Source organism: Anastrepha obliqua, chromosome 4, assembly GCF_027943255.1.
Source record: "Anastrepha obliqua isolate idAnaObli1 chromosome 4, idAnaObli1_1.0, whole genome shotgun sequence".
In the NCBI taxonomy this organism is placed as follows: domain Eukaryota; kingdom Metazoa; phylum Arthropoda; class Insecta; order Diptera; family Tephritidae; genus Anastrepha; species Anastrepha obliqua.
The window spans coordinates 118,865,557-118,880,786 of NC_072895.1; positions in this window are offsets into that span (position 1 = coordinate 118,865,557).

Sequence of the window (15,230 nt, forward strand, 5' to 3'; positions counted from 1 at the left end):
TGAAGCTATTGTAGGGATATCAGATCCTGGTAGATATATAACTTAAAACAAGAGAAACTAAATCGTATTGGCAACCGTACTCTGCTTGTATCAGCTCATGACATCAACGTCAAAATTGTTCTCATGACAGCTCCATATATTGTTTATAAGCCATCAAAAGCATTTGCGTCTCAGTTTTGTTGAATTTTTTTTCTGTGATGGAATTCAAACGTAATAGTGTGATTGCGTTATATTTGGCTGGAAAATCACAACCAGCCATTGTTTGTGAGCTCAGTCACCTCAAAGTGAATAAAATGTTTGTGTATCGCACCATAAAACGTTACAATGATACTGGTAGCATTGCAAAACGCTATGGAGCTGGACCAAAAAAAACCGCAACAACGCCAGAAATGGTTCGGAAAGTGAAGGCTCGACTTGAACGCAATCGACGTCGAAGTGGAAGAAAAATGGCCAAGGAAATGAAAATATCGCAAGACAGCATTCGACGCATATTGAAAAATGAGCTCAAGGTCAAGGCTTACAAGTTCCAAAAAGCACACGATCTTTCACACCAGCAAAAAAATGTTCGGTGCGAAAGAGCAAAGGAGTTGTTGCGCTTGCACGAACGTGGCGAATTTCCCAACATTGCGTTTTCTGATGAAAAAAATTTCTCAATTGAGCAGTTCATAAACATTCAAAACGATCGGGTTTACTTGACCGAACGCTCATACAAGAATTTGAGCCTACGTATGGCCACTCGAAGCAATTTCCCATCGCAAGTAAAGGTTTGGGCCGCAGTGACCGCCGATGGACGCTCTCCAATCGTTTTTATCGAGCCTGGTGTAAAAGTGAATGCGACTTATTATCGGGAAAATGTTTTAGAAGCTGCTTTAGAGGCGTGGACACGCAAACATTTCGGTCGTAGACCATGGACGTTCCAACAGTACTCGGCACCGTCTCATAAAGCTCGTGTGAACCAAAAATGGTTAAAAAACCATGTTCCACACTTCATTTCGTCCACACAATGGCTTTCGAATACGCCAGACGCAAATCGGATGGACTATTCCATCTAGTCCATTTTGGAGAGCAAGGTGAGGACTAAAAAATATGCCAGTATGGATGCGCTGAAAAAAGCGATTATACGAGAATGGGCCAAAATACCTCGAGATCACATTCGTGCAGCATGCAACTCATTTTTTGAACGCTTGAAGGCTATAGTCAAGGCAAAAGGTGGTCATATCGAGCTAAAGTGAATATATTGTAAAAATTGTAATCATTTTTGAACAATTTTGTTTTTGAAATCAATAAAAACTAATCTTACACAAAAAAGTTATGGTGTTTTTAATAGGTAACACTTGATATCGTTCACCCTGTAATTGGAAAAATTAGTTCAAATCATTTTTTATAACAATCTTTACGATAGAGTAAGTCAAACAAATCGATATACAGGGTGCGTACGGTACTTGAGGACAACTTAAGAGTAAAGCTACTTAGCTTTTATTTTGAGCAAAAGTTAATGCAAGTTCACTAATATTTACACAACATTAACTTAATGTGTATTTATAAAATCATTCAACAAAATTTCCGTGAGCTGCAATAACCTCCTCGATCTCTGTCTGGAAACGATTGAGTATCCGAATCGAATGCTCCTTATTCATATGACCATAACGGTATTAATTGCAGCCTTCAGAGAAAAAAATGGTGTTATGAGAATGGCTATTGATTTCACGCCCAATTACGCCGCGTGCGTAATAATTCAGGGGATTAAGGAAGGCCACCTTTCGGTTCGGTGTTCTCAGGCGCTTCGGGGAGTTTAATTTTGTTTACAAGGCATTTTGATCGGATAACTCTCGTAAGATTTCATAGTAGAAGATTTTGATAGGCAACTCAACGGATCAGACCTTCAGAAGCATTAAGCTACCTCGCAAAGGCCTCATGGGTTTTGAAGGGTCCTCGTCAATGATCGCTACCACTTGTTGCATAAATTCTACATATCAGATAGTGACAGAACTTTCCCCGTGTTTTTTGCGTTTTGCCACAGATTTTACATTGCCTGAATGGGCACACTCAAGAAAATTAGAGATTTCTAAATCGGTATGATAACTGCATGTCTCCTTATATGTTGAGTTAAGTTGTAGTCCTGCATGCCTTATCTCAGCAAAAAGCTAAATATGGGTTCAGGAAGTTATAGCCAGATACGAGTATATGCATGTCCTTAAGCACCGCACGCACCTGTAGTTGTATTTACCACTGTGCATCTATAAAAATGGGCAAACATTAGCTTCGGCAAAGTTTTCTTACGCGCTCATCTTAGCTCGTACAAGTTTTAAGTTTTCGAAAACTCCAAGTGAAATTGTTTGCTTAAATTTTTGTGGAACAATTTAACCCTCTAACTGCTTTTTTTTTATGGATTTTCATTATACCTCTTGTGAAAAAGGGTCAAAAATGTCCATTTAAGAAGGAGGTAGGGGTTTAAAATGTACTACGAAAAAAATCATCTTTAAATTCTACTACAGAAGTCTGAGCACAGAAATTATATTTGCACTCTCGCGCAAAATTTTAAAACTTTAACCTTCGTAAAAAGCACTCAGAACCTTTGAAGTAAGATTGTCTTTAGCGGAATTGAGACTGGATGTATCCTCTTTCATAATTATTAGCATTTGTTAATGTTGTCCAGTGTTGGATAGTTTAACCTTTGACAGTTTTAGCCGATAGTAGAACTGAAATGGGCAGGCAAACTAAATTTTTTTTCCACAAGCATTTTATAAACCTACTTTAGGAATGTACACCCCCAGGCACAGTAAAAACGCTTTTCAAAAAGATTTTAGTTGTTATATTAGAAGCATACATTAAAGGCTCTTATGGAATGCAACTTTTTTTGAATCGGTAATGAGGGAGCCACAAATTGCGCCCATCCAAATTGAGGTAGATCAGTGAAATCAAGCGAACTCGCCATTAAGCAATGATGGACTGAGTCCTGCATGACGTTTCACTCAACTCTTTATTACCAGTAGAACATTTCTTTTTCACTAAATATTAGGCACACTATAAATAAACTCCAAAAACACTAATGAGTATAGTCAGCTAGCTGCTCTGTTTGAAGTCTGGAGCGCCTTCTAGTCTGCCATGTCAAGTCAGACGCTAAAGCACTTTTGTGGCATTTGCAAATGCGCGCCAGACATATCATACACATGCAACACGTGCAACATATACTCGTACATACCAAATATTTATAAGGAAATGACACAGCAGGCGCTGGTGACTGAATGACAAACACACCGACTGAGTGACTGATGGCGGCAACGGTGATGACAGCAAAAGCACAAATGCAGGAGACGAGGCTGTTAGCCCCACTAACAAATCACGTATTTTGCATAGTGGGTATGTATCTATTATATGATATTATATATAAGTGGAAGAGGCTGACTGCTGGCTGGATAACACATACACACACTCACATGCATTTATATTATAATGCATAAAGCATGCAAAAAATCAACAAACCAACAATGACAACTTGCGTTGAATGATGATGAAAAACATATTAAAAGAGGCAGTGCAGAAAATAGAAAGGCAAACTGAAGGCTGTTGCCAGCAGAATGACAACAAGTGAGACGCCCACATGCATGAATTTGCAGTGAGATCAAAGGAACTCGCTGTAAATGTGACTTTCTTCTGGCACCACTGCCACCTCGGCTTGGGAGTGGAACAATCAAATGCAATGGCGGCGTTGCTGAAGTAAATATTTGCACTTTATTTACTTTTATTTCATTTTATTTGTTATTTTATTTTATTTTAACGAAAAAAGCATACGAGTACAAGTGTATTGGATAACCAAGTATGTAAGAGCTGCTCTGCACTCTGTGTCGACGGCAAGTGTTCTAAAATAGCAAAAAAAAAAGATATGAAAATACATTAAAGAATAGTGGCAGTGCAATTAAATGGAACACACGCATGCTAAGGACTCATGCACACACCCATTATACTTAAAAAGAAATCAATGATGCCGCCATAAAGTAGAGAAAGTCTATGAGGCATGCGAACAATTAGTGGAGCATAAAAGCAAAAATGCGAGTCCACATGCGCTCCTTCAAGAGTCAAACAGAACGCACTCAGCCTCGTCCGATTGACCAAGTGACCTTTAAGTGAGCGCATCATCAAAGGCGTTACGAATTTTTGTCGCATTTTTCACACATTTTTTACAATTTTCAAATTTCTCTAAAACAAAAAATTTCACAAAAGGCATGTCACAGCGGCATATGCACAGAGTCAAGCGTTGAAGTCATGGATAAGTGAGAAATTTGTTACACTTGTTATACGGTTCACACGCCGTACATCCTGGGTATCCCAGAGTGACAAAGCAACAAAAAAAAAATTAAGGGAAAACGGAAAAAGAGCAGAGCCTAGACGCACTGGCTTCGCAGCACATCAAAGCGGCAAGTAGGAGTTGAGTTTGAGTTGTTTGTGTAGCGTCCGCATGTGACACGTTTGCTTTGTTGCACGACTAACAATTGTTGGTGATCAGTAGGTGACTAACTTTGGCCGATGAGCGGATTTTCGTAAATCCAAAAGCGCATATTCTTTCGACTGTGGCAGTCGCACGTTGCTCTCCTCTGCCGCTGTGAGGTTTTGCTGCTCACAGAAATGCAGCGTGCGTAGCAAATTTCGTTTCCATTCTCCTATTTTTTGTTTGACTTCAGCAGGATACGACCCCTGCGTAGACGCTTTGTAGCTTCTGTGTTCCACATGGAAGAGTTTGTTTGCCCATCAATGTGTACTTGTGTGTTTGATTGTCTGTCCTTGCGTCCCCCCACATGTGCGTGATTATTTTGCGGTAGGTCCTCAGCAGCTTGTCACAATTCATCATCGCCACTGCATTTCCTCCAGCCGTCAACGTGACAGTTTAAGGCTGCTTGTTTGTTCGTCCCACTGCCGCTATTTGCCGACCTATTTGTCTGCTCATCCATCTCTCAGTCTTATGGGCTGTTTGTTCGTCTTCGAATGTGTGAATTGTCATTGAAATTTCGTGCAATGCGTTACTAATACGAAATTCGTTCCGATAATGTGCTCCGAATTTCGATTTCGCAAAGATTTTTACTTCTTCTTCTTTTTTAAATTTTCCATTTCTGATTTCATGCTGCGATTCGCAATCGTCGTAAGAGCTGCTAAATAAATTTTGTATCAACTCAGCAGGTGTCAATTAAATAAAGAATTTTGGTTTATTTGTACAAGGTGGCGAAAAATTAATCAACCAATTTTGTCTTTAACTCTTTTACTATTTAGAAAATAGTTTTCAGTGATGGAAGTATTATTTTGACCCTTGCGCGCTACATGGCTTGTTTGTTTGTAGGCAGCATCTGTATACTTCTTCTTCTTCTTCTTGATTGACACTAAGGCGATTTTGGCAGAGTTTAACAAAGCGCTCCAGACGTTTCTTTTTCATGCTAACCGGCGCTAGTTGCACACATAAAGTGAAGCCCAGTTCTGGAGTCCTCACCTGATCTTTCCAACGCAGAGGAGGCCTTACTCTTCCTCTGCTACCACCAGCTGGTACCGCATCAAATACTTTCAGAGCCGGAGCGTTTGTTTCCATTCAGACGACATTACCCAGCCAACGTAGCCCTTGGATCCTTATTCGGTGCACTTTGTCTATATCGTCGTAAAGCTCATACAGCTCATTGTTCCATCGCCTGCGATACACGACGTCGCTAACGTGCAAAGGTCCAAAAATCTTGCGCAGAATCTTTCTCACTTCAAGGGATACCTCAACGAATGTTGTCATTGTCCAAGTTTCTGCGCCATACGTTAGGACGAGCTTGATGAGAGCCACTCTAGAAAGCTGTTTTTGGCTGGTTTGGTCGTCGAGAGAGGACTTTACGACTCAATTGCCTACTTAGCCCAAAGTAGCAATTGTTGGCAAGAGAGATTCTACGTTGGATATCCAGGCTGACATTGTTATAACACCTATAATGTGTTGTTTGCTCCTAAATAAACGAAGCCTTTTCTAACCTCGAAATCATAACTGTCAACAATGACGTGGGTGCCGACACGCGAGTACGCCGACTTTTTGTATGATGACAGGAGGTACTTCGTTTTGTCCCCGTTCATCACCAAACCCATTCGCTTTGCTTCTTTATCTAGTTTGGAAAGGTAGAACTAAGCTGTCCAGTTCACAAGAGATGTGAAAATAATTGAGAAGTGTGGCGAGCGTTAGACGGTTAACAGACTCTCAGCGAATATGAAGGAATTTCCTGGTTTGCTGACGTCACTTGGGACGTGACGGCGATTTGTATATGACTAAATTGAAATTGCGTTGGTGATAGAAGAACAGATCACTGCAGCCATTACTAATGTCACGCATGTTGCAAACTGGGCAACGACTGATTAATAATAATAAAAAAACAGGCAGAATTCTACTGCCGAGTCCCCGAAGTTACTCTCGCAATTTTGCTTCGGGTGGCCAAACTTTGTAGTCTATTATTCTTTATGCCATATTACATAAGAATTGTCCAAGGGGCTGGAATGGCCACACACTCCGCACTCAAAGAAAGTGTTCGACACCAGGAGAACAAAAATAAATAGAAATTTGCTCTAATACCCAAGTTAAGGTTGAATATTTATTTAAAGTTATTATTTCACTTTTTAGCACAATTTAAATTAAGCAAATACAAAAACAATGCAGAAAAGGTTAATATTGAAAGTCGGCAACATAACAGCTTCGCAAACAAAAGATGAAAAAGGCCGCTTCGAATGGTGCATTTGTAGGTAAATGCGGTCAATTGAGTGGAAGTACTAAAAAAACAAGAAAACAGAAACATAAAATGTTGTAATACGAGTCATAGAATAAGCAAATGAAAACGATATAATAACAAACTGAGCAAATAAATGAATGAATAATGCGATCGAAAGGTAACAAGTTAGCAATTGCCAAAGTGGACCACAGTGGGAAATGTTAGGTAAGAAGCGGTAAAAAGGGACTCGACCGACAAACTGAAGCGAACGAACAAACAAAAAATATATATTAAAAACAAATGAGTGCAAACAATGAGGTGGTGGAAGAAGGGATGCAGAGCAACAGGGTAGCAGAAAAACACGAAATTTGTTGTTGCGCACAAAGGTAGCCCACCGACACTAAAGAAACTGTGCATAAAACACAAGCGAAGTTTGAAAAAAAAACCACTCAAAAACTATTGCAAAACAGTTTTTTTTTAATTACAAGAAATTGCTCTAGAAAATGCATAGGAAAATCTTGCGCAAAACGAAAAAAAAAATCAAACAATTATTTCTCGTCACACAAAGTAACTCAGCCGACCAACAAGAACACAGCACCAAAGCCATCTCAGCCTGGGATATTATTTTGTGCCCGCTTTATACGCTTAGTGCACTGGGATGGGAAAATGCATGTTGCATGCAGCACATCTCTGTCTATCACTTCACAGGTGACAATTGTGTCGCAACGAAAAGAGCTACTGACGCGACGCCGCTGTCACCAGCATCGAAGTAGGACAGTCGCAAGGCTCAACCAGGTACACAATAGCAAAAATTGTGATCTGCCTTTCTCTATTGGCTTTTTGAAATCCACTGAGAATTCACTTACTTCGAGGAGTGCGCACTCCGTGCCCTGTTGTAATGAGAAAGAATTGAAACTAATTACTGTCATACAAACACATGCACGCGTCGTCTACTCTCGACACTTAGTGGTTGTCTAACTAACTTGAATTCTATGTGCCCGTACACTCAACTACTAACCTCAGCAGGCTGAGAAACATCTGAAGGAAGACAGGAGCGCATCGAGTTAGAATGAGGGTCTGAGTGACTGGAATGCGATTTTATTACATTATTTCAGATTTATACGGTTCTTAGCACCTTTGAAACGTAGCTATAGTTTTACTATAGAACTGGTAGCTTTTTTTATGCTGTTCTTTTTATGCTGTTTCTTGCGGAACGTATATAACGCATAAAAACAGAATATACTGTATTGTGTTTTTGCTGGAGTTAGGTAAATATTTCCCAGATGAACAGCATTCCTTAGTTAAAGTAAAGGAAATAAATAGATGATGTTTCAGTAGCGTAGAACAAGCACTTCGGGGTTGAACTTATGTGCCACGCCGTCCGCGTAAGCAATCACTTGCAGCTTCTCCTCTCCAGCTCCTCTTAGCAAGTTGCTCAGCACAATAACCCAGAGTAGGGGTGACATAATACCGCTTTGCGGAGCGCCTCTGGTCATCCGCAGACGGAGAGGCAACGATCGTTCCATCGCTAGGCATAGTATGGACACACCTAGTCCCAGTTTATCCAGAGATCTGGCGAAACGTTGAGCACCATGCCCAAAATACTTGGATCACTGCACATCGGAATCCCTCAAAAGAATAAGCAGTCCATAGGGAACTGTCCTGGAATAATCTACCAGATTAGAAGCACTCCATATGAGATTTTGATATTTCAGAACCGAACGTGCTTTTAGGAAAGCTTAAACTTATCCAAGAATAACTATCATGGAATTTTCAATAGGAACTGAACTATTCCATGACTAAATAACAAATTTATTCGTATAAAATGTACAGATCCTATAGAGCATAATTGGATGGATTGATGGACTACACTATGAATTTCAACGACTTGGGGTATTTACTCTCAAAACGAGTATTACAGGAATACTTGAAAGGGGACATAATGGGCCTTAAAGTCCCAGTATTAGTTCTTAATGCTTTGATCTGCTTGTATTTCGCCGCCCCCTTAATTTCGGCAGTCTACGTTTAAGATACGCTCCTGTTTGCAAAACCGCAATATAAAGCTGGAATATTGCCTTGATTTGCAGGCATGTCGAGTGTCAGAAGATTTCCATACAACACCACAAACACTCCAAAACACACACACACACACACATGCACACTTACTTACATACTTTCCTACTTACTTTCAAGTACAACTGTCTTTTAGCAATCTTATTACCTTCGCTGCCTCACCGGCTGCCATTCCCATTGCCACCAACTGCTTAGCTGGTAGCAATTTGTGGTTTTTGAGTTTATTTTCATGCCACACACATTGTGGATGGAGTATAGCACCGATCTCACACTAATACTCTGTGTTGTCAATTCAACTGCGACGCGTTTGACACTTGGTAATGTCATAGATGACATTTGCGTCTTGTTGTTGTTGGTGTTGTTGTTAATTTTTACTATACTTGTCAATGGCTTTCGGCAAATTTCTAACATCCATGTGGCGGCCGCGCTATAATCGCATTTGTAGGTACAAAAACAAAATAGGCGAAGAGAGGTAGACCACCGCCAGTGAAGTTGTGGCTGAGAAAGAGGCTAAAGCTAAGGCAAGCGGCACTTAATGATGTCAGCCTTTGTTAACACGTATGTAGAAATGTACGTATGTATGTCACACAAATTGCATTGTCATCCTCTGCAAACAATAATGGGTTTTATATTATTTGCTTTGATATTTTTTATTTCGTAAATGGAGGTAAAAAAAGTCGAGTGTTCTTCTTGAGGCCAGCAGCTCAAACATTGTTAGAATGACAACAAAATCGCAATTAGACTGATGATGTGTGGCCTTTTTTATATGCTACGACCACATTCAGCTCTGTAGCTTCTTCAAATATATATTCTATAATTTTTTGTTTTGTTCTTGTTGCTGTTGTGACATTGCCTTCTATTCGTTCCGTAGCAAATTAGTTAATAAAGGTGGGAACTATTTTCATCAGGTCGCCTCATGGGGAAAGATATTTTTCTTTGCTCATGGAAATGGTGGTAACGATGACTCGCCAAAAAATGCTCATCTTTTTGCGCGTAGGAATTTACAAAACAGCCGCATAGTTCCTCATCACAATTCTAAATTTTTGGTAAAAAATTTTAATTGCGTAAAATAAGTAATAGGTCTATGAATAAGTTCGTGCGGTTTTTTTTCGAAATTTGAATTTCGGATCATTTCCATGGCTTTTAAACGTTTGGAAATGTTTGATTGATCAACTCCCAAAGTTTTTGCAACCTCTTCTTGCGTTTGAGCCGGATCTTGATCGAGCAATTCCTCCAATTCGGTATCCATGAACTTTGGCGGCGCGGCCAAAATAACCACTTTTAAAGCGTGCAAACCACTTCTGGCACGTTCGCTCAGCTAGAGCATGCTCACCATAAACTTCCACCAAGATACGATGACTTTCGGCTGCTTTTTTCTTCATATTAAAGAATTCCCCGCAAAAACACATTATTTGGCACGAAATTCGACATTTTCAAGTGTGGTAAAAATATTGTTGTTTACGCTTCAAATAAAAAACTTATACTGACGTTTGTGCCTTACGACAGTAGCTCTCCAATGAATGTTTGGAAATGTGGATCGATGGAATAATAATCAAGTTACGCCATCTGTTGTAAAACCGCACGAACTTATCCATAGATAAAGCAGGCAAAAAAAATTTCATACACTTTTGGAACCAGGAACTAGGCTACAATTTCCGGAAATATTTGTTTTGCGGCATCCAAATCCAACCTCAGAATATTCACCAGCATGTCATGTTTTTAAGGCATTCTAGTTTCAAGTGATAAAAACATGATTTTGGCTTTATTTGCGGTTATATAATAAAAATGCAACTCTCAATGGAAAATACACTAAACTTGAATAGAACTTCGTGAGTAGAATCGAATTGTACGAGGAGTGCCTTTTATATTTCGGGATTTGGCAACCCTGGTGTTGCAATCTGGCAACTGACAGCTGTATCGCAAAGTTTGACATTTTTTGGCTTTTACGTACTCAGAACGTTTTGAAATACCAGCGCTGTTTGTATTGTTTACAGTAACTTAAAAGATTCATCTCGGTCCAAAAATGGAATTAAATCGTGAACATTTTCTTGCGATTATTCTTGCGACTGTCAAAAAAATTTGTTCGCGTTGGATCCCACACAATTTGTCAATCGCTCAAAAAAAGGCTCGTGTCGATTGGTCGAAACACGTCTATGGCATCGTGGCAGGTGATGAATCATGGATTTACGCGTATGAGCCCGAAAGTAAACAGCAGTCGACTGTATGGGTGTTTCAAGATGAGCCAAATCCAATAAAAGTTGTTCGCGCACGAAGCACTTCCAAGCAAATGGTCGCCTGTTTTTTCGGAAAAACTGGACATGTCGCAACCGTACTACTAGAAAAACGCAGAAAAGTAAATTCTGAGTGGTACACAACCATTTGTTTGCCAGTTGTCTTCCAAGGAATTAGTAAAACCAATCGCCGAAGACGGGGCACTCTTCACCAGGACAATGCGAGCTCTCACACATCGGCTCAAACAACTGCATTCTTGAGCACCCAAAACATCAAATTAATGGGTCAACCGCCGTATAGTCCGGACTTGGCACCGAATGACTTCTTTTTATTCCCGTACGTAAAAAACAAACTGAGAGGTCAATGTTTTTCGACACCTGAAGAAGCGGTTGCATGTTTTGGAGGTACCTCATTCAGAGTGGCAAAAGTGCTTCGACAATTGGTTCAAACGCATGCAAAAGTGTATAGATCTTCATGGAGAATATTTTGAAAAACAATAAAGTGATTTTCGATGATTAAAATTTGTTTTTGTTCTCTAATCCCGACACATAAAAGGCATCCCTCGTATGGCCCAATAAACTTCAGGGTTCCGAGACCATAACGAAGCGCAGGTGGAGGCCAAAAAGTACGTCAATAATACCACGACAATACAATTAGCAACAAAATATTAGCTCCTAGTTCTAAACCTTAGCTTAATAATAAAAAATCTGCTCCGTGATTAGCCTAGGCTGAGGGAAGCTCATCAGCTCTGGTTATGCCAGGTGATTATTTGAATTAACTAAAGGGTGATCTTCTAAGAGCTATAGGAAAGTTTAAAAAAAAAAAAACACTCGTAAAATTCAGAAAAATGCATGAAACTTTTATTTAAATCGATAGTACAGTCCATATAATTTAATGTTTGAAGATTATTTCTTGCAAATGTTGACCGCGACTGCGCTTCAAATGGTCCATCCGCTTAGTCCAATTTTGGCATACTCTTTCCAATGTTTCGGCCGGTATCTCACATATAAATGCTTTAATGTTGTCTTACAATCCGTTAATTGAAGCAGGCTTGTCTGAATAGACATGAGCTTTAACATAGCCCCACAAAAAATAATCTAAAGGTGTTATATCGCACCATCTGGGTGGCCAATTGACAGGTCCCGAACGTGAAATAAAATGTTCACCGAACTCGCCTCTCAACAAGTCCACTGTTACGCGTGCTGTGTGGCATGTGGCACCGTCTTGCTGAAACCACATGTCATACAAGTCAAGCTCTTACATTTTGGGTAAAAAAAGTTGGATATCATTTCACGGTAGCGCTCACCATTCACAGTTACGTTACGATTCGCAGCATCTGTGAAGAAGTACGGTCCAATGATACCTCCAGCCCATAAACCCCACCAAACTGGGACCTTCTCTGGATACATTGGCAGCTCTTGCAATTCTTCTAGCTGATCTTCACTCCAAAATCGACAATTCTGCCTTTTTACGTACCCATTGATCCAAAAATGAGCTACGTCGCTGAACACAATTTTTGGATAAAAAAGTGGATCTTAAACTTTCTTAACAGAACACGAATTTTTATAATTAAATTCAATGATTTGCAAGCGTTGTTCGTTTGTAAGACGATTCATGGTTAAATTATAGACCAAACTGAAGATGTTTGACAGTGAAACAAAACACGAAACGTGCGTCAGCTGTTTAAACCAATTGTTGAAAAAGATAACAGCTAAAAAATCACCCTTTATTTAAAAATTTATGCAATCTGATGGAGATCGTTAAAAGTAGTAAAGGAAATTGGATAAAGTAAAAGTAGGTCAAATAGTGGCATAGGTATCTTACAAAAAAAAGTGTAGAAAAAAGTGTTATAGTTATTTCATTCGTTTGTCACATATTTCTGTAAGTCTCAACGAGCTTATAAATAGTTTTTTGAAAGAGCGTGAGCTTGTAAATTGTAACTAAGGCCTCTAACCACCCATGGTAGAAAGAATAATGAGATGGCACCTATCGCGGTATCGTTACTTTGCTCTCAGCGTGGTTTTAGCACTAGTATGGCCAGATTACCATTTTCGTAACTTGATTTAGCATTTTTTTTTTTGTTATTTAATCTCGGAGTTTTAGTTTTTTCTTCATGACATTTTTCTAGCCTGTTCTAATTAAAAGTAATGTTTATAATTTTGTAAAATATACATATTTTAAAAATTAGTTCCATAATTCACTCAGTTTTATTTAGCTTTACTTGTTTTGACATCTGGTCGCATTGCCCGCTATTGCAATTGTTATTGGTGTTCTTCTGCTTTCAGCACTCAAATCTCTCTCTGGCAACTGCAGTGTTGCCTTGCTTTGAATCTAAAAAAATACTGAAATGCCCATTTAAAGTAAATAAAAGCAAATTTTTATTGAATTACTTAAAGAACTTTGTATGCGTGACAAATTGCCTTAAAAGAAGCAAAAAATTAAATTTACACTTTCAAAATATCAAACTTTATAAAAATCAACAAATTTGCATTAGCACTAAAATCTTCACAGAGTGACCTTTTTTAACATTCTTTTGTTTAATAATACAGTTTTTTTTAATTTACAGTTTCGGTAACTTTAAATTAAAAACAAAAAGAAACAAGCACCAAGCTTAAAAATATTCGCATTTTGGGTATAAAGAAGCACTAAATTTATTGTAAAGAGCAAATGGTTGGCAACACTGCACAACTTGGCAAATGTCACGTACTCTCTGATGGGTGCAACCTTGTTTGTATCATTTTTGCCAACCACCAATTCCTCGCCCTTCTGAGTTTACACTACAAATAATTATTTAAATGAGACTTTTAAAAAATATTTAATGTAACACTGGTTTACAGCCAAAATGCACCAGAGACGCCGTTATGAAATTCCTATGTAAAATCACCGTCTGATTCCGAAAATCAAGGTTATTTTTTATTCTATGGTAACGTTTTTGAGATATTTACGAATTACCGTTATTTCAATAAAACAAAAAATTGGGCCCACTTAATCATATATATCTCGAAAACGAATTGAGCGATTTCAAAACCGTTTAAAGCTTTTAAAAGGTAATAAAATTTCTTATAAACTGTGTGTAAAATACTTTTTGCTAGGTCCTGCAGATTCAAAGATAACGAACTATCATAACGGATTTTTTAAATTTTTTTTGTAAAAATATAAAAAAATTTGTACTTTGAGAGAAAGGATCTCGAAAACTGTTTACTTTTTCGTGTATTTTTTGTTTTCACTCTAAGCTCTGTTTTATTACAAAAAAAATAAACTTTGGTTAAACAAAATCGATGAACTAATACAAAAGTTACAAGCATTCAAGTAAATATATCCATATAGTAAAACTTAAGTACCCTACAAATAATAGCATATGTACATATGATTCTTAAACTATCTATTTAGGCGACATTTACACCAATGAAGTGGAGGGAACCAACTTGCCATTCAACGGACTGCTATATTTATATTTGAGGTTGGAAAGTCTAGAAAAGTAACCTATGCGAGCATATCTACAGTGTCATTACCAGAACTAAATTCAACGGAAGCTACATTGCCAGAATCAAATTTAACTTTAGTTTCGGCTCCAGTTTCATTGTCAACAGCAGTATCTGATTACGCAGCATCATGTTGTACTGAATTGCAAACGGAAAACGAAAGAAACCCTTTGTCACAAGCACAACTCACTGATTGGATAAGGGATTTGGAATTGTCAAAAGAAAATGCCGAACTACACGCCCCTCGTATGCAACAATTTAAATTTGTTTCATCCGATGTTAAGGTAACATATTATAGGACTCGTCACGAACAATTCTCCCAGCACTATACGAAGAAGGACAGTGTTTGTTATTGCAAAAACATTGCTGGTCTATTTAAACAGTTTGGTGAATCATATGATTCAAAAGAGTGGCGATTGTTCATAGACGGCAATTAAGGCCGTATTATTGCATATTGGCAACCAAAAGCCATCTATCCCGATCGCGCATGCAGTAAATACGAAGGAAACATATGAGACAATGCAAAAATTGCTTAAATTCATTAAATACGAAGAACATGATTGGAAAATATGTGACGATCTAGAAGTCGCTGGAAAGCTATGTGGTCTACAATCTGGATATACAAAATACTGTTGCTTTCTATGCAAATGGGATAGCCGAGCACGTCAAGAACACTACATCATAAAGGATTGGCCAGAACGAATCGAGTTTCAAGTTGGGGTGGATAACATAA